Source organism: Vidua chalybeata, chromosome 5 (assembly GCF_026979565.1).
Source record: "Vidua chalybeata isolate OUT-0048 chromosome 5, bVidCha1 merged haplotype, whole genome shotgun sequence".
Lineage (NCBI taxonomy): Eukaryota > Metazoa > Chordata > Aves > Passeriformes > Viduidae > Vidua > Vidua chalybeata.
The window spans coordinates 10,588,672-10,610,194 of NC_071534.1; the positions used below are offsets into that span (position 1 = coordinate 10,588,672).

Here is a 21,523-nt window from a genome sequence, read left to right on the forward strand (position 1 = left end):
ATTGTGTAAGTCCACAAACTTCTGTAATAATTTTCCTAACTTCTTACTCTTGGCTCCTCTAAAACCAAGAATGTTAGTTACAGAATTACTTAACCTCTGTATTTATGTAGACCAAGTTCAAATTTGCAGTGGTGCCTTTAGTTTGGACTAGAAACATTCATAATTCCTTCAAATATCAAACTAACTCGCTCATTAAATTCAACTGTTGGTTTGTTTTTTTTTTTTAATCAGGTTTGGTTTTAGGGGACTGTTGGTTTGGTTTTTTTTTATTAGGTTTGGTTTTAGGGGAGTTTGGTTTGTTGGTTGGTTTTGCTACTAAATGCAAAAATACATGCTGGTGTATCACAATTACTTCACAGATGTGATTTGCCCAACACAGTGTCATCCAGCCCAGCATCACTGTTATTTAGATTCCTCTGGGGGGATGTGATAAGTTTGATTGTAGATACCTATTCTATCCAGCATTTGAAAGAAGATGAAGAAACTTAGTTTAATCCAGACTCCTAATTTTGCAGCAGCTTAAAAAATTCAATTGCTCGCCCAGGCATTTTACAAAGGTAGAGATATAAGATCCCAAGTCGTTAAATTGGTCTCATTATGACAGAAATATTTTGACATGAGTTTGAGATTCAAGTAACTAGTTGTACACTTTGACTAAATCCATATTATTAGAATTTGTGATGAAGAAAGGTTTGAAAATGACAGCGTTTGAATGACAATTTACTGCTAGGCTATGTAAAAATGCTAGTTTAAAAATAACAGGCTGTAGAAAAATTGACTTTGGATTATAGATATTACTTTGCATCCTAAGTAGTATATGAATATTAGAAAAAGACTATTATGGTTCAATTTGGGCATAAAGCTTTCTCAAGTTATATTTTGCTGAATATGCATGTACAAATGCTAGAAATTTTTAACTCTTATTTGCCTGAAAATAAGCACTATTTTCTGTACACAGAAATCAACATAAGCAATATTTACACTGATGATATTGTAGAATGCTTTCTTTTCAGAATACTCTAATTTAGTTTCCCCTTACTGCTAGACAAATGATGTTTCAAGGAATTTATATTGTTATGGTGAGAATTTTCTTTGACCTAGACCTTGAAGAGTCATTTTAGCAATGCAGTTTAGACTTTCAAAATGAGAGACATTCAGCTATACAGGGCTTGTGACTCAAAAGCAAACCTTAAATGCAATTTTCAGAGGTCACAGCGAAATTTGTAGGGACTGGGGTGCCAGGCCAAGGTGTGGTGTCTGTGGAGACCTTGTTAGGTTCGTTCTTTTTTCAGGGCTGTTGCTTTAGCTTGGACACTACTCTGCACCTGAGAGCAGTATGAGGTGTTCTACTGTGGATTTGAAATCACAAACTAATGAGTAGATTGTTAGTTTAATTCTCTGTTCCTGTGCTTTTCTTATGATACTATTTGGTTTACAGTGTTCAGGCCTATGACATCTGGGATTGATCCTGTTCTTAGCAAAGTCAATGGCAAAATTTCCATGGTAAGTAACAATCAGAGTTTCCCAATCCTTGACAATGTTAAAATACACGTGGACAAAAGCTTTACTCTGCTGCAGGTATGAACTAGCAAGAAATAACTTCCCAGAGTAAGAGAAGTAGGCAGGAATGAGTGCCTCGGGGCAGACAGACACAGTACTTGTACGTTCTGCTGCTTTGTGCACCAGACTTGCTTTAAGCTGAAAGATCTCAGGAAGTCAGCACATGTAACCAACATTTCAAGTGGTAACTGACTGAGAAAGTTTGTCAAGGTTGATGTCTGTATAAACATATACAGGTGAATCACATACCTTGGGTGAAGTATATGATTAAAAAGACAGAAAACTTCCTCATATTTACACATTTTATTCACAAAAATAGTATGTTCAAAGTAATGAATCTCTTCCAAATATGTACAAAGAGACAATTAATACTGGATGCATTACATAAAAGCACCAGATAGAAAGCTGATTTTCCTGGTGTCTTATCTTTAAAATGCAGTGGCCCTATTTAAACATGACAAATGAGGACAAAACCCTGCAAAACAAGCCTTGTCTAGTTCATAGTGCTGATATCATTGTTTAATCAATGAAAAGGATGGATTTTGTTTTAAAAAGTGAAAATATGTAATGGATTTCCTAAGGGATCCCAATGAAAAAGCATGCATGTAATATTATTACTTAACCTGTAAAAGTAAACTGAATACAAACAATTAAACTTTAGTTCTTAATTATGGGAAATGCTTATTCATATTGGGGGCAGAGAGTTACAATCATGTTTACCCAATAAAACTGATAAATGCTACTGAATTCAACTGAGTATTTTTCCAGCTGTTTTACAGAGGATTATGTTTTCAAAAACTTTTCATAAATTTGTCAAAATCTGGAAAAAAGTTAAGAGAGAACAGAGTGTCTTGCTAAATAAATAAGCTCATTGATATACCAAAAATTGGGAGGATGAGGTTGGGTATATACTTCTTGGTGGCAAATTGAGTGTTGTGTAATTTTGGCAGCCAGATTCACATATACATAAGAACTCTGGTGTTTGCTGGAGGATTGGCACAAATCATGGATTTGGAGAAGCAGCAGCACCAAGAGTTCAGTTGAGCATGTAGTGAAAGAGTCAAGACTGGACTATGTTGAGAAAGGTGATTTAGTGTAGCAAGTAAAGTTCTTCAAATACATGTTTACGTGTTTCCACTTTTGTGTAAGTATAAGGTCACTACTCAGAGCCCAGTTTTATTCTCTTCTGTGACAATACTGGGGGGATAAAAATGCACCAACAAAGTGGATACATAATCCTTTAGAACAGAAAGGAGGTCCAGAATTTAATTTTAAGCTGCCAGGTACAGAGTCCTGAACAAGGACTCTGGCAGGGTACACCCATTCTGCAGTGCCATGATAGCAAATAGAAGGTTCACTTTGTGGTACCAAAGAAGATAGTCACCTCCCTCACCTGTTTTCTCACCACTGGCTCATAACATGTCTTTAATGATCAGTTAGGAGTTGGAAAATGTTCAGTTTTTATTCAATAGAAATTACATGCTCATTTTTTGAAAACAGAGAAATGTTAAAAACAAAAATTTAAAGACAAAGCTTTAAAAATCTTAAATAATTTAAAACTGTTAATATTTTAGCCTAATTATTTTCTGAACCAGTAGAATATTTATATATTTGATAATTTAACTTTGTATTTAAAAGAGCAAATTGTCTGTTGTATAACTTCATTAAGCCAGCTCTCTTGTTCATGCGGTTTGAATTTGGCTAGGGATACAGTACAGTACATACTTGAGGGATTGGCATTAGAAACTAAAATGGGGTCAGAGGAGGGAAGGATGGCTTCAGACATTTTAGCTTTGCATATTTAGAAAGTTTATTTAAAAAAATAAAGACAAACAGATATTCTTGTTTTCGCTTTGCAGTGATTTAGCAGATTTTATGTTTGTTTTCTTTAAAATTTTCTCTCTTATATCTGAGCCAAAACACTGAAATCTCTTCTATGTCATCTCCTTTGATGTGAGAAATAGAAGGATTATAAATCACAAAATCCCTGCAAACAGAATCTACTAAGTCCCTTGGAAAAATTGTGTAAATTAATTTGGATACACCACTGTGAAACTCAAACTGAAACAGTTTTTGTTGTAGGAAGAAAAGAAGATAGCTCTCACTACCTCACACCAGCCAAAGGAGGATAGCTATTTTGTGCCGAATGCTTGGTGGGAAAGACTTAACCATAGTTTTATACAGATTAGCAGGTAAAGGGAAAAATAGAAGGAAAGCAGTGTTACTAAATGCTTCTGTATAAAATAAAACACCTATGGCTCACATTCAAGTTCATGGAAAACAAATGAGCTAGTAAACATGTAGTGTTTTAATTTAGCAAAAGGATTTTGTTTTACCATCAGGGAAGAAAGAGTATGACTCTACATTTGTGGTACTTAGACCGATAGTGCTTATGTTACTCATCATTGTACCATTTGCTTTTCTATTGCACGTCTGGCAAAAATAAGATCAATCATCCTACAAATGATGGACTAACATGAAACAGCTTCAAAATGTAACTCTTTTTGACCAACAGTTGTTCTTATCAGATAGTACTTATAAAATTATGCGTATTTCTACTGGAGCTGACATATATTCTCTTTCTGTAAGAATGTATACATAAACTGTTCACCCATATATACACCTGTACGTATGCATTTTCAGCTATATATACATGGATATCTGTGGAGGGGGGGTGTACATACATACACTAACCTATGGATAAACCATATATTAGAGAGAGAGAATGAGAGAAAGGGGGTAGTGGGGAGGCAGAGACAGATGCATATCCATCTGTCAGGTCCACCAGCTCCCACAGCTCAGCACTGTTTGCTTGTGAAGACTGGGGCTGACAAGCTGCTGTTTCTAAGCACAGAATGGATTTGCTTCAGGAATTATGTGGTGACACTCAGTGGTGACAGGAGACCAGCCAGGCCTGAAAGTGTGATCAGTGGAGAGAGTTAGTCCAAGGGTAGTATCAAATCTGGAACTTTGTGTCTCCTGGATGAATACCTTTCCATCCATAACTACAGGGAGAGACTGTGCCTCCAAAAAAGGGCATCAGGATAAACAAGTGCATAGTAGAAATGCTATTTGCTTTCTATATCTGTGTGAGTGAATTCTTGTGGGAATTACTTAAAAACAGGTCAAATGAGGGTAATGGTAAAACAGCATGCAGAAAATCTACTTAATTCATATATTTTCTAATTTTATTTGATTGACATAATTCACCAGCTAATGCCAGATTCTAGACCATATATTGGATGACATTATGTCTGTTGTATATAATCAAAAGAATGATATCCTGCCAGCTTCCCAGTTGTAAGCCATAAAATTTGTCTTCTAGCAACACAAATCTCAAATTTAGAATGTTGCCCTAACTTGCAAAAAATGCAAAAATTATTTACTTTTTTGCATCTTGTTAGACTAAATATAAACTGTAACATTTATTGTTCATTATCCAGTTATTTCTTTTCCCGATGAGTAGAAGAAAGTAATTCTAAAAGCTACTGGGGATGAAGATTAGTGCCAAATTAAATCTGAAATAAAATAATTTGAAACAACCAGGAAAGTTGTACATTCCTGTGCCATATTTTGGTATACAGATAATAATCCTTTCCCTTAGGATATAACCCTGTTCTCCTGACAATAGGTATTTGCTTCTGGCTATGATTTCTAAAATCATAAGTAAGTTACTTCAAAGTATGATTTTTATCTGTCTGAAATGGAGGTATGCTTCTGAATTATAGATATACTTTAAAATTGGTTTCCTTTCATGTTAGTGACATGTACTCAGATTGCCTAATATATGGACACAGACTGCTTTTTACCTTTTACCTTTCTATGTATGAGAAAGTATATCCTGTCTTTTTGTTTGTTTGTTTTCCATATCTCATTTAGATGATAGTGTAGAGAATATTGCAACCCTTTTTGTCACATCTCAGATAAAACAGTGATAACAGTAGAATGAAAATATTACTCAACCCCTTATTTAAATGACTGAATTGTCCAATAACCTAAAAGCAGGTTGCATATATGATTTAAAACAGACAAAGGTTTCTGACCACAGAAACTTCTGAACTTGCTTTTATTATAACAATGAATTTCAAAATTAATTCAGCATTCAGGGTATGGGGAGTAGGAAATATTTTATATGTCAGCTTGAATATGCTATATTTTATTTTTATATCATTCAATCTTTTTTTCTTCTCTCTTATTTTTAAGTTGACCTCTGGGCTATGAAATGGAAAAACATACTGCATATGCTAAAAAATGGCCAATGAGGAACTGTCCTAGGGATGAATAAGGCAATCCACAAGGTTTTGGGAAACCTTGGAAGCATAGACTAGTCAAAGTAGTTTGTCTCCCTGATGATTTCACATATACTCTACAATAAAACAGTTATTATTCAGAGGTCAGTTTTATTCTCTTCTGTGAGTGACAATACTGAGGGAATGGAAAAGCATCAACAAAGTGGATACATCATCCTTTAGACATAAAATAACCAGAAAGGAGGTGCAGAATTTATATTTCAGCTGCCAGGAGCAAGGACTCTGGCAGGGTACACCCATTGTGCAGTGATAGCAAGAACAAGGTCCCCTTTGTGGCACTAAAGAAGGTAGTCAGCTTCCTCACCTGTTTACTCACCCACCACTGGCTCATAACATGTCTTTAGGGATCAGTTAAGAGAGGGCAAATTCACCAGTGCTTTGTGTTTTAGTTGGTTGGGATTTTTTTTCCTGCTTTAACGTCTTGTAAGGAGTATTTCATCATATTCAAAGCTCTGGGCAGCATCACATGTTACTCTGCATGTCTTAGCTTGGCTGAAAGAGCTTTTAGTCTACATTTTTTTGCTCCCAGCTAAGGGAAATTGCCCTGGCTCCTCTTTTCCATAACTGAAAGTTTGTTTATGTTTGGCTGGTGCTGTGCATTTTGTCAGCAAGAGTAAACTGGTTTCTTTTACATCTCCATTATTAGTACAATACCAGATGGATGTGTGTTCCTCCTGTCTCATCCTCCTCTCTTTTATTCTTTTCTTTTCTGCTTATTACACAATTTGTTTTTCGAAGACCTATCTTGATGTTCAACCTCTGATGTTCAAATCAAAATGAGTAGTTACAGCACTTTCTGCTAAGTGATACTAAGTGTGTTTTGAGAAATGATGCCCAAAATGCTACTAGAATAAAATTTTGCAGGTTTAGGGGGTTTAAAGAAAGGGAGAGATCCGAGGTCTAGAAATAAAACCAAACCATGTCACCCTGAATTTTGGACACTGGTTTAACAGTATAGAAATTCTACTTTTTAAATTTCACTTTTAAAAACATATTAAAATACCAAAGATACCAACAGGCTAAACAGTTACTACATACACACAGGTATAGAATACTCCTAGAAAACTAGAGTTTTCCATTAGTAACAGAATTTTGGGATCAAGAAAAGTGTTGTTTAGACATCTACTTCAAGCTATTTCAATCACTGAAGGACAATCAATTATTGCTGCTACTTAACAGAATTTCATGAATTCCAAAGGTCTTCATCGAGAGAGACGGACAAAGAATGTCAAAGTATGGCTACACTCAGAACATAAATGCTTGCCCTTTGCATGGACAGAGCATGTGGAGGGTGTTCACACACCATTCCTCATGGCTGCTCTGCCCCTTGCACCGTGACACTGGCACACCGCGGCCACCCGTGTGACCGCCAGCCTGCCCACAGCCACCCATGGCGCGGTACCTGCAGACAGACGGGCCAAGGGCAGGGCAGCAGCTGCTGGGACTCGACTCACCTGCCTCCAGCTGCGAGCTTCCTGCTGTGGTCTGCTCCTCTGTTCGTACACACACTCACGCAGGCACCCCTTTTGTTGCTCGGAGAGATTTCCCTACCAAGGTGATGACAGTACATATGGAAACCAAATCTCAATACACAACCTAAAGTGTGCTACTTCTAGCTCATTTACAACACACCAGTACTCACTCTGAGTAATATTGCTTGGCAGTGGAGGGAAACAACTGAAGTATAACCTCAGAGGATAATTAAGAAATAGCATCGGATTTTTCTTTTGCTTTCCTTGACATATTTTCTTTACAAGACTCCATTCAACTTTAATTAAGTTTTGCTTTGAGGCTCTGAACCTGGAACAGTGCATTTCTATTTTCCTTGTAATATAACCTTTACCTTGCAGGTAACAAAAAAATGAAGTCTTGGAGCTATAATCATCAGATCATGGAATGAAAGGATTATAAGTTTTATACAGGCTAAAAAAAGAAAACCTTTGAATTAATTAGCATTTTATGAATTTCAGGTACATGTGAAATATCAAATTAATAGGGCCTTATTCTATTCTTATTAGGTGTTGGAAGAGTATTAAGTGAGAAAATGTAACTTATGTTCAATTTAAGAGCTCTTCAAACTAGGAAGATGTTGGAAAGTGATTAAAGGATAGGCTCTTAAAGCTTCACCAGCTTTAGTAGTTTAAACTAATATGAGCCATAGATTTGGGGAGGTTAACCTGAATAAGATTAATAAAATTCTACATCAAACAAAACACCCTTTTAAACTGAAATATCTTGTCTTCAAAGTTACTTTTATATCTCTGATATGAGCACTATAATTTCTAGTCTTTCCTTTCAATGTAGGATTACAAAGCCAATACTACTGCTCATTATCCAATCCTGTGTGAGAGATGTAATCGAAACAAGTGAACTAATCAGTCAAAGGTAGATGAAGTTGCAGCTCTGAAAGATTAGTAATAAAGCAGACATTCTCTTGTATATTAAACAAGCAAATCATTCTCATTTATACTATATATGCATGTCAAGCATTTTAAAGACAATATCAAAATTGTAATCTAATTTTGATCATGAAATATGTTCAGCATTTCTACAGTTTTATTTTTTTGAGTCACAGCAATATTATCTTCTCTCATTGTTCCAACAAGCAAATATGAGTTTGAACAATCAGAGACACTTATCTCAATCTAGGTATGAGAATCAGAGCTAAAGGTTTCACTGTCCAAAGCATAATCTATTCTAAATTCCTATGCTGAAAATGCAAATAAGGAAATATTTCACTGTGCATGGTCAGACACTCAAACTAATGTTATAGGTTTTCTACTATGGGTATTATACGTGGCTTTGTCATGTAATTTCTGGAATATTTAATATCCCATTAGCATCCTATTGCTAAAATGAAAAACACAAACAGATACTGATCACGCCAAAAAATAAAAGCCAAACTACAGAATAGTAACTGGAAGGGGTGCGGAAATGTCAAAGTCAACACTGATTTCAGACAATAGCCTGACACATTCCAAAGAATCTATTTTTCTGTTGTGCAGCCAAGGCTTATATCATGTGCCCTAACAACTACAGCAAGAAAGGCAGAGAAAAATTCTGATTTGAGATCAACTTATTTTTGGAATTTTGCTCTTCAAGGAAAAAATTGTTAAGAGAAAGGAATGAGCAAAATCCAAACAGAGGCAGTATCACTTCTCCAATGTAATTTTGATTTCATGCTAAAAGCTCCAGGTCTGAGACAGAGATTTTATCAGAAACAATGACACTAACTTAACTTTATGCCCTTGTGCTCTGCTGCTCATGAACATACTTCAGATCCACTATCCAAACTTCTCTTTCAGTGCAGAAGCTTTCTACAGCTTCTTTTGTGAGGGGAAGGTAGAGATTGTGGAACAAGGTAAGTGCTTGGAAAAAATGGGAAGCTCACAGAAACAGAAGAATGCTTCAATATTTCAGTGTTTTATCTGGTCAGCTACAGAGATTTTAGAATCTTGCTGACCGGTTAAAGAGGCCCATTTCAATATGAATATATGACTACAGGCTATTTTTTGAACTGTTAAAACTATTCCACATTTGAATGCAGGTAAATATTCACCTGTAACTTACACATTTTTTTCCTCTGTGAAGATCAGCAATTATGCTGGTGCTGACTTTGTTTAAAAGTTAAAGTGATCCTCCTCTTTGTTCACTCCTCCAATCTCATTTGGCTTCCTTATGTGACTGCAAAAACTTACTCTGACCTGAACATTACAACAACAGGAGAGTAAGACACATTTTGAGTCAGGGTTTAGTATTGTTTTGATCAAACATTGGGATGTGATAAATAGCACCTTTTAATGCAGATTTCTTTGGTGTAGTCCATGTCCCTTGACTTTCTCCTTTACTAAATCATGAGGCACTATAAACTCTGCTACATGTTGTTTGCTTGGTTAGAAGACCCTGGGCATCTGGGAGGACAGCACCATAGCTCCAAACACCTCCTTGACCTCTTTCAGGATGCTGCTGATCAGGTCCATCTGGACCCCAGGACTGCAAAAGTACTGAATCTTGCAAAGTCCAGGACAACATCCACATTAGTATCTGAAGAGGGCTAACCAATATTTCCCCTTCTTTGTTCAGAGCCATTACTACAAAGGGCAGTGAACACAATCCATGCATTTGCTCAGCAGCCCTGTTATCCTTTTATCAAAGTGCTTTTCAGTTCACAGCTTCCTCTCCAATTTGCTGCAAAGATGGCATGTGCATAAAATGGGTGTGGAAATTTGGAGGCACATGGTGAGGAAAGGACCATGGTTAAGCACTATGCTCTTCCACAACATAAAGCAGCATGAGCACAAATTGCAGGACATTTTATAAAATGGCAGCAGATGTTTATCTTGACTACACAGACTAAGGTGAGTTTTTCCCCTAGCTATATAAAATTAGTAATAAGCAGCAGAATGTGGCATCAAATTGTACAAATTAATATGACCTTCTACACAGAGTTGAAGAAAAAGGACTGTCTTTCAAAGTGTTCAAGCAAAGAGAAGATGGGTTATTTTAATAACAGTATCATGCAGGTTCTTGTCCTGTTAAAAAGTTTTTATTACTACTAATTACTTATGTTCTAAGGGAAAAACAATGGTTTCTCTGTTCATTCTTAGACTATTTCACAGCCAGAGTGCACATGAGCCAGCTTGTATTTCTTAAACCAAGTAAGTGCAAGCTGTAGTCTTGATGATAATTAAGGTGCAAGACAGAGTGAAGATTTGACTAGTTCTATGTGGTTTTCTCTGTAAGAAATTTGTCCTATAACATTTAAAATTTGTTATTTATACATTTCACATAGTCTTAATAACAGATTCATATTTTTACAAATTTTATGTATTTTCCAATTGGCTCATAAAGCTAGATCTAGAGGTACTTAACTTTCCCCACAAGGATGTAAGAATTTCTGAGATCAGTTTTATTTGGTTAAAGTGACAATAGAAATTCCATTTTGAAACCAGATGTGCCGCTTTCAATTGGAGAAAAATTGAAATTAGGGGCTTTCACACTCCTCTCTTTCTGCCATCTGTGTTCTTGAAGGTCAGACCTTGCTCTTCATCCTTCAGTGTTTTTTATTGAATGCCAGTGACTTTCTCAGCGACACCACCTCTGGTTGGTCCCTGGAAGCACAATCTGGCAAGGCTGAAGACTGTCTGTCCTTGCTGCCCACTGCACTCTCTTTAGTGTCTAAATGAGACTGAGCAGCTCTTACTGTTGCCATTTCCCCTCTGTAGTTTCCACAGGAAAGATGCAACGTCCCTCCAGACATCCCACCTGATCTCATCTTGTCAACTATAAATAAGGCCTCTTCAAGACAAAGAAACCAATGTTTTGCATTATTATTAATTATGATGATGATGATGATTATCTGTATTTGCCAGTCATTTTTACTTTGTTGCCACTTAAAAACAAGTCTTGGTCTCATTGTGCTAAACACTGCATGAACATAACTGATGAGCTAGCCTGTGTCCTTAAAAGCTTTCAGTCTGAAGGGTAGGACATAAATAGCAGATGAAACAATAAAATCAATTGGACAAAACTGAGGAAAAACATGCTCAAAAAAACCCTAACAATCCACAGTTTAATGCATTCTGCATCACAGCCACAATTTTTCCATCTGTTTCTGACTGATAACAGACTGAGAGATACCATTTCCCCTGTTACTGCTTAGTTTAGTAAAGCATTATGTTAAAAAGGTGCCTCTCTGGGGGACATAAGTGAAAGGAATACAAGTGAATACAAAGCTTAAGAGGTTTTGGCTTCCCAATTATTCCAAAGGATAATAAATGGAGTAAGCATCAGTGTGATTCTTTGCTGCCCTAGACTGTCAACAAAACTGGTAATTCTAATAACAGGCAAGTCAAAGAAGTACTTCTCAGTCTTTCAGCCTTTCTGTGTGTAATCCCACCAAAGTCAAGATCTGTACAGGATAGGATTCAGCCATAAGAGGTTTAAAATCAGTTTCAATTCAGGAAACAGATGTAAATAAACCAAATCAAAGTGTAAAGAAGGAAGAGGTTTCTTTTCCCTTTAACTTTTCAGTGGAAGGAAAAAATGTTTTAAATGGTACCATCTAGCAAAGATAAATCTGAGCAACTTTTGCTCAAAATAGCTAAAGACATAATATATTTGAAACCTTTTACCTGTCTTTTAATATATTCCCATAATTTTTTCATTAGTGGAAGCCAGCAACTTATGTCCATTATAATTATGATTCACAATAATTTGTTACTATTTGGCAAAATTTGTAAAGCAAAGAAAGCTAACAGAAAAATTAAAGTCAATATTTCTATATTTATTCACCTAAGAAAAAAGATTAATTTTGATATGGTAACGGCATCTAGACAATTTTCCTTTTAAGATAAATCTTTAATTTTAGGTTTATATTCCAATGTAAAGGCTGGGATGTAGAGAATTTATTTGAGTCTTGTTTAGCTTTGTAAGCAATATTTAAAGGTTCAATTGTATTTATCAAACTGATTCTTCATTGATTTTTTTCTTCTGCCATGCACCTTATTGATTTATTTCTTTCTACTGAAAATTGTCTGTCAGCTGTTCAATTTGGCCACCTGACTTTTCAAAAACTTAATAAGGAAGCAAACACTTCATCCTGGGTTGTGGATGTGAGAATTTCCGGCAAAGGCAGAGGCACACACATCTGGGGCAACAGCTGTTTGCTAAGTGAGCTGTGTCCAAGCCCAGGTGCTGCCACTGAAGTTCTTCCCTTCCCTGGACCAGTCATGTAATGATAATTCAAGCTCCTCTGTCTTACATTGTGATCATGATAGTTATAATATATTGCACAATGATTATAATATATTGCACAATAATTTACAATCATTTTGGTAAAATAATTTATCTACATCTCAGAGGACTAGGTTGCATTTGTGGTTCTCTCATAGGTAAGAGGAAAAATATAATCCCATCTAGTAATGAACTTTATAGGAAACAAGCTTTCTGGCTGCATTTTGAAGTGTCTTCACTTTTCTTTCTTTTCTCTGATCTGATCAATAGTCTTTGATTTGCAAGTCAGGCCATCTTGCAGTTGGCTGCTAATTTAGAAACTTCTGGAAATAGAATTTTTCACCTTCAGTTTTCTATTTAACACATTCCAAGCATCACTTCTCAGGTAACAAGAAAGATAACTTCTCTCTCATCACAAGAGAAGAGAAAATGTCTAGCAATTTTCAAAATCATTCTGAAAGGGTGGAAGCTGTCTGCAATTTTTTTCTGACCGTGTTTCTTTCTTTTGGTTGGTTTGAGGGTTTTTTTTCCTTTTTGTTTCCCAAAAGCCCCAAAACTGATTAAAATTCAAGCTGTTGAGACAAAGAAATTTTGAAAGATTAATTTGATGTCTTATATTTCTTTAACTAACCTTGGTAATGAAAGGATTGTAAAGAAATATAAGACACAAGTTACCCAGTAATATACTGAATAGCATAAACTTCACCCACAGGAGACCTATGAAGAAATTATGTTCTTTGCTTCATTTAATCTCTTTTACTTTTGAATATAGGCAGAGTGAAGACACAAAGATTTGTGTAGTTCATAAATAATTACAATCTTCAGGACTAATTTTTTTCAAGATTTTGCTCCCATTACTAGAAAAACAGGATAGAAATCATAAAGTAAATAAATATCAGAACATCTGACCAAAAAATGTCTGTTAGAATGTTATGAGAAGAGAAATAATAAAAGATGTAGAAGGGATAGAAGGAAAGGAAAATCAGGAACTAAAGTGAGCTAAAACACTAAGAGAAGAAAATAATGGTACAAGAATAAACTTGCCTGTAATTTCTTCTCAGTCTTGGCTTACAGAGTTTGCTTTTAAATAGTGTTCCAAACATAATTATTTAAATATATCAGATGATGGTCTCAACAGAAAATAAGATTACCATATACCATTTCACACATCAACTCCTATTTTCCAAGTCAGTATAGATCTAGTTTGGAATGATTCAGTGATCTTAAAAGAACTTAAGCAGAGATTCAACATACAATTAAACAAGCATACAGTTAAATTCCAGTCCCTGTTTTCTTTTACATAAGCTATTAGCCTCAACCTATGTTTTAATAGATTTGACTGTGTTACTAATTGTCTTTTATTTTGTTGGTAAAATATATAGGTACGTATATATATTGCTTTTTTTGATGTTTTAATTGCAATCTTTCTAATTTCTGCTTTCATTCTGACCATAACAAGTCACATGCCTCTCTAATAATCCAGTCTCTGCTACCTCTATTCTGCTTCTCTGCACACTGTGATTTCTGTGTGCTAACTTATGTCATGCCAGTGATTTCGTACACTGATTAACTGAATTGCCTATTGAATGGAGGCATCTTTTTTCCTGTTGTTTTTCCCTTTACTCAAGCCTGCAACCTTCGCAAGAAAAAGAAAGGCTGCTGTGTTCTGTGAACCCCACAGATGATGCACATAGTGGTCTCTGAAATTATATTCAAGTACAATTGGGTCCTTGAAGAATATTTAAGCTCTTTCTCAATCAGGAAATATCTTTCAGATTACGGTATTGGGTTGCTGGGCTTTTTGAATGATACTTGTGATAGCCTTATTTCTAAAAGTGCCTGGGTTTCTGCAATTCTAGTATTCCAAAGAGTATATATCCCTCGACAACCCACATGTGATGTCAACTGCAGGTGACTTTGCTCCTAAACTGAACAAACTAAAAAGCAGATTGTCCATGCCTAAAAAAGCAGATTGTCCATGCCTATAGAGTTTTATCTTTGGTACTGCTATATCTCTGCTCCGCAGAAAGCCAGTATGTCAGCCATAATGAATGGCTTCTACACACACGATTTTTTCTTTGAATTCATCACTCTCCTTACAATGAAAACAGGGGCTGAGGTGTTTTAATGCCATCCTGTATGCATAGATGTACACATAGATAGACAGACAGACAGAGCAAAAAAAAAAAACCAAACTCCTTTTGTTGAATCAAAAATGTTTCTCACCTGTAGAAAAATTAGCAATGCACAAATTCAAATCTTCATTTACTGTATGTATTTTTGCATGTTGCCATTTCCTGAAGAAAGACTTATCTTTTCTATCAGTTCATCAGTCCTTTAAAAAGGAAGTCCCTTCACTGTAAAATTCAGAATAATTGCATTCATATAAATACGGTTTCACTTTTTTTTCTAATTATGATAACTCATTATATTAAAATATTGAAATGAACATTATATTTTCTGAATTACAATTTGAAATTGTACACAGAAAAGGATTTGAGGCCCAGATTCATCACAGTGCTTCAATTACTTATTACCATAGGAAATTATGGGAAGGAGTGGTATGTAATAGAGCATACGGAGTTTGGTCTCCCTTTTGTTCTTTTCTTGTAGTATTAGATGAAGGTAAATCATATATGACAAGTTATAATCCTATTTTTTCCTATTTTAATCCTATTTTAATCCTATTTTTTATAAAAAAGACTAGATTTTGTGGAAAATTTACAGAACGGTTGAAAAAAGATGACCCATGTGTGCTGAAAGGACCAAAAAAAGCTGAAAAGCAGATACTGAAATACAAAATAGAGGATGCACTTTAAAATTAATTGTAATTTTTTGGGGCTGGTTATTTGTTTGCAAACATTTGGGGCTTTTAAAATCATTTTTACAATGAAAATATTTCTGTTTATGTGAATATAAACAGTCCTGATTTGTAACTGTTTGGACTGATATGCAGAAAAAATACCTATATATGCAATATACACTATGCTCTCATATGTTTTTAATATATCTATCTTATCATAAGTATTGTGTTGTGTTTAATTTCAGATTTGCTTTTAGTTTTCAGACAAGTGCATTGCAAGATGTAACTTATTTTCATCACCTTCCTGTCATAAACACCCTGACCCTAACAGAGCTTTCAGGAGTGTGTTCCTCCACTGTAGAACTAAAAAGAATTAAGAACTGCTAGGATTTGCATAAGTTGTTTTGTATGGCTGACAAAAAAAGGCCAGGAATTACATTCACTAAACCCCATATGACCATAAATTAAAAAATACATAAAACAATTACATTAAAATATTGAGGGGAAAAAAAATAATGCAAAAAAGCCCCAGATGAAGATATAAAATTGATCTCTTCAGGGGGGAAGAAATCTGTATCTTTAAACTTGTATGAGAATGTAAATTTTCCAGAAATGAAATTAACTTAATGATCACTCTACAGAAGCCGAACAGGAACATGACTAGGATCTGTTTCAGCACTATCCTTTAAAGGTCATCTTCACCTGATACAAAAATTGCTTCTCTATTCCTCACCCTAATCCAGTTCTCTTGGAAGTTACAGATATGTAAGTTCATACAAAAGGTGTCATCTCTGTATCACACACTGACTGCAGTTCTGAGACAGAAGTGTTTATACACCATGACAACTCTTGTTTTAGACTTAGTAATGTCTTAGCCTGATTAGGACACATGAAATACTTATCTGCAATAGTTTTATCTGTAAGATTTTAATTACATTACACTCATATTTAGGCAAACTTTACTCAATATTCACATGGAGATATCATTTTAATTTCATATTACATAAAAGTGCATACGAGTATTTTGAATGAGAACAGAATACAGATTGTCATCATTCACCCACAAAAGGTTTATTCCTTTATTATGTCTCCATGACTCATGCTGAATTGTATATTACCCCTCAATGAATTCTATGGCAACCCTTTGGCACCTTGCAAAAAGAAGCAATTTAAAGATGCATAAAATATTTTTAAATGTCTGCAGTTCTTATTTTCTTAATGTTTGTACCAAAATGGATGTTATTTACAAGCTATGAAGTACAGTGACCTGTCAAGAACCAGGCTAGAATTCACTCTTGGTTACCTGTGTTAATAGTTCTTTTGGTGTTTCCAGGGCTCTGTTCCTGCGTGTATGTATGCAAGTAGATACACATAACTGCAAAACCTGCCAGGCTGTTCTGTTTGCCCTCTACATGTTTCAGGATCACCTAGGTATTTCTTTACTCTGCAAGTTGGAATTGATTCACATGCACTTCAGTTTAGTTTGTGTTGAAGAATCCAGAAAATCTAATTACTTTATCAAGAGATCCTTTGAACAGAGATTCTGGATGAGACTTCATCTGGATATTTCTTGGAGAAGTTTTTAGAACCACCAGGAAACTTTTTGAGTAGATTGACTAAAATTTGCAATGAAAGCTTGACACACATGAGGCTACTTGGTTGACCTTTTTCAGAAAGAATGCCACTGCATTTCTACAGGCACTTTATTCACTTTTAGTTAAACTTTGGAAAAGGCATGCTAAAGGCTGTTAGTTAAGTGGTGTAATGTTAGGGAGGGGAGAAGATGGTCTTGAGTGGTGTTTGGTTTGTTTTTTGATTTTCCATTGCTGATGTGTAGTCCTATTCAATATTGCTGTGGAGCAGTATTTATATAATTTTCTCTGACTTTGTTACTCTTTTTTCAGGAAATGTCCTAACTACAATATTCATGTGTCACTCACTCACTTTCCATAGCAAATGTCTGCTAACTGACTTCTCAGACATATTTACACAGATCTATGATCTAACATGTGGATTAAATGTACAAAAGATAATTATGATTAATTACAATACATTCTTGCTGCATGAAGATACATGTTCAGGTAAATTTGCCTGCCAAAATAATTGAATGCTTCTTCTTTTATGAATTTCTAATTGAACATAATTTTCAGCATCTTAATACAGCTACAGCTCTTGAAAAGTTGCAGCTATACTTGTACATATATAAAAAGATACTCTTTTAAAACTATCTCAGCATTATGGTATAAATTTTATTCAGTTGCTTGATATCAAGATGGCAAGAAGCTGAACTTTTTACACCCATAAAAACTCTGAGTACCTGAAAAAGAAATCTTACAGATAAATCTCTTTCATCCTGCTTCCTCTTAAAAAAATTATATCTATGCAAATGCTAAAAAAAATTAAATGCAGAAAAAAACCTGATAGTCTTGTTGCAAACCTAAAAAATTATCTATTTTTTTTTGAGCTGGCAGAGAAGAGCACCCAGCTTTCAGGAGCAGGAATGTTTTCTATTATACTGACAGTCCATTAACAATCCCCATTCTATCACACTCTTTCTTTTTTCCTCTGCTCCGAAACATGATACAAATGTTATTGTCTCAAGCTGTGTTTATGACACAAGCTGTGGCAGAAAAGAAAAGTTAGTTGTTTTAATTTTTGGAGGGAGGAGAGGATGACTTGTACAAAAGTGTTACAATTTATCCATGGGCCATCATGTTTTAAACAGATTTTTCACCACAAAATTTATTTTGTTGAGGAAGCTGTTATAAAAACAGCAGAAAAGAACTTGTGTTTGTGAGTCTTTCTGGGTTTTTTTTTTTGTTTCTTTGTTTTTTTGCTGTAGTATATGCAGATTTTACAATACAGTTACAATACAGTACAGTTACAGTACAGCTCTCATGTCCACTCTGGACATCACTGTATTCTGATGTGTTGTGCAGGTATAAAATTATAAAGTCAAGAATATACTTTGAGTACCTTTCCAGTTAGGTCACTTCAGTGAAGCACTATTTCCCTCAGATTCAGTGGCTGGCCTGCTACTGAGCTAGTAGTCTGAAAAACTTAGGTGAGAAAACACCCTGTGAAGTTCACTGGAGACAGAAATCTTGCTAAGCTGGACACTCTCTTTTTACCCTAAAGAAGCCTTTGTTGATGGTAGGAACCTCTAGCCACTTGGGATCTCATTTGCCAGGAGAGAAGCACATGGTAACTCTACCTACGTTATAGCTGAGCAGTGAGGAAGTTAGAGCACTTTCTTGGGAAGTGAGAGGCCTGGCTTGTAGATATTACAGAACCTCCAGGAGGTCAAGCTACATCTTCCTCCCAGCAGATGACTGGTAGCCCATGAAATATCTTTGGTATGGCTGCTGTGGGGCACTCCGTCTGAACTTGGTGCACTACACAGCTTGAGAGTTGAGGGTGATGTTCCCCAACTGAGCAACAACAAGAGCAAGTTTCTCAGTACTGAAATGCCATCCTAATTCCCAGACCTTTCATTCATCATCTGTGCAATAATCACATAGGGAAAATCTCCCAAGAAGCAAAGTGAATATCCTGCCATTGTGCTCACCTGCTACTCATGAGTGCACTGCCAGCAGGGCCTCAGCCAGCGAGTCTCAACCCGAGGCCAGACACATTTAGAGTGGTCCTCTGTGCTGTTAGTTTGAAATACATGATGCAGGTCATGATGCAGTCATGTAAAAGCAGGCATGTCCACCACTTTGCAGTAGAAATTATTGAACTTCTGTTTTATGGATGGCTTTCTCAAATTTTGTGGTTCTGTGTATGGTATTCTTTAGTAAACACACAATGACATTTAGAAGACTCCTATTTTTAAGTTTCAGTAGTGTTATTTAATGTCAAAAGTGTTTGCATCTTTCAGTAATATGATGAACTAAGAACGCATTTGCAGCATATGTGGTGAATTATGCTATCACGTGTGTTTACAATATCTCTCTCTTTTTAGGGGATGTCTGTAATTCAAAGGTATTTATTACTTCTTTCAGCCATTTAGGTTCGTAAGTTGGACATAAATTATTTGTTCCCTTTTGAGTATTTTGAGCTGAGTATTTCTGTCATGCTGGACTTAATTTTTTTCATCATTTCCCCTGCAACACAATGAGTTAAACATTTTCAGAGAGTGTGTCCACAGAAAACTATCATTCTTTAGCAGATTTTTTTTAAGTGCTCTCCTAAGGTCATCTTAATAATTCTTCATCTGCAGTGTGGATAGTCACATGATGTTCAACATTCCTCTGAGAGACCACAATTTAATCTCTCTCATTTGTTCCTCTGTGCCATTTTAAAGTGTTTATCTTGTATAGTCATACAGGAAGGTTGAATATATGTGATACTTTAGCAATCTTGGAGAACAAATAACAATTATAGTCTTTGAAACTGCATTTGAAAGATAGAGAACTAGAACTTTTCTATCAGTATCTTACTGATTAATCCATGACCATGAAACTATTTTCCTGGAGAAAAGGGAAAACTGAACTCTTCTCTGTGGTGACAAATAACAGGACTTGAGGAAAGTTGTGTCAGTGGAGGTTTAGGTTGGATAGTAGAAAAATGTTCTTTACCCAGAGGGTGGTTGGAACAGACTCTCTGGGGAAGTGGTCACAGCACCAACCTAACAGAGTTCAAAAAGAGTTTGAACAATACTTTCAGGCACTGATGTGATTCTTGGGGATAGTGCATGCAGGGCAGGGAGTTGAACTCGATGATCCTTGTGGGTCCCTTCCAATTCAGCTGATTCTGTGATTCTGTAATTCTTATTTAAAATAAATGTGGAAGAAATGTGTTTTTATGTTCTCACTAATCTTCATAGATGAATACTTCTGTCTAAATTCTGCTGATGCACTTTTCATCCAGTGAAACAGCCCAGCAAGAGGGACCAAGAGCAGGTCACAATTCCTCAGTCTCCTGTGGTTGTATCATGGAGAAAAGAGCGGCTTTATACTATAGATAGCAGGTAGGCTTCTTCTGCAACTGGCGATCAGTTACTGTATAAAAAAAACCCTCAAGACATAACCAAAACATTAAAATAGAACTCATGATAAACATACGCAGACAGTTTTTGTTTTCAAATCCAAATTCACACCTTCTTGGATATTTTACACTGCCTCTTTTAAGGGGAGATTTACAATTAGTAAAAATGAAATCCAGTTGAATTAAAAGATTTATTTTTAATACTTAGCTAATATAAACTATTTCTGTCAAGTCTCCTCATACAGCCTGAGCGGCTCAGACATAACCATAAAAAATCCCTTTTGGAGACTAATTCATAATCTGGTCTGGTGTGTGCATATGCATCTGTCAAAGGATATTTGTCACCTGATTACCAGGTTTCAACTACAGACTAAGAGTCATGTTTTCAGTTCTGTCTTGAAAGCTCCAGACATATTTATATGTCAATGTTATTTTGCCATAAACTTTGTAAAGTATGAAGAAAAAAAAGATACAGAACAAAAGCAAAAGAAGATTTATGAAACTGAGTTGTCTCAAGGCTTCTCAATAATGAGGGCAGAAGAATTTTATCACTACAGAAATGAGGGACTAAGATGAGGATGCATATGCCATGGTAAGGAAAGGAAACATGGACGGGCAGGAATAGGAGTAGGCATTGATATATTGCCCTTGGAAGTGTGGGAATTTTGGACTGGATGACTACAGAAAATCCCCCTCCTCTGGTCTGGCAGGTTTCTTCAGCAATTTTCAATCCCACTTCCTCCTTTCATAGCTTACACAACAAGTAAAGTAGAAGTAAAGGTTGTTTTCTGACAGTTAAACTGATCACTTCAAAAAGGAGAAGTCAAATCCCAAAGGTTTTATCAGAAAATAAGTTAGTAAATCTGTATTCTGAATTATTCCTAGGGCAAAGAATATCTTTTGGTCCTGTCCCAGTCCCACTGAATTAAAATAGCAAAATTCCCATCAGATTAATGGGAAATAGTTCCAGAGTCTATTTCATGAGACAAGTAAGTGTGTTGTATTGAAATTTCATGATGAATTTTGAAATGTAACATCAAAAATTAGTTTTGCTATTGCAGATTGTAAGGTTATATAAACACTCAGAAAGCTGATAATAAGGGGCTATTGAAAAATATTTGAAAAA

General features: G+C 35.5%; 1 long non-coding RNA gene across 2 annotated transcripts in view; it reads left to right on the plus strand.

Annotated features, from left to right (window-relative positions):
* LOC128788459 (uncharacterized) overlaps positions 1–21,523 on the plus strand; it is a 47,939-nt gene that overhangs the window by 6,029 nt on the left and 20,387 nt on the right. For both annotated transcript variants that reach the window (XR_008431101.1, XR_008431100.1), the window contains exon 3: positions 1,439–1,503. This is a non-coding gene — a long non-coding RNA (uncharacterized LOC128788459). The remainder of the gene's footprint in view (positions 1–1,438; positions 1,504–21,523) is intronic.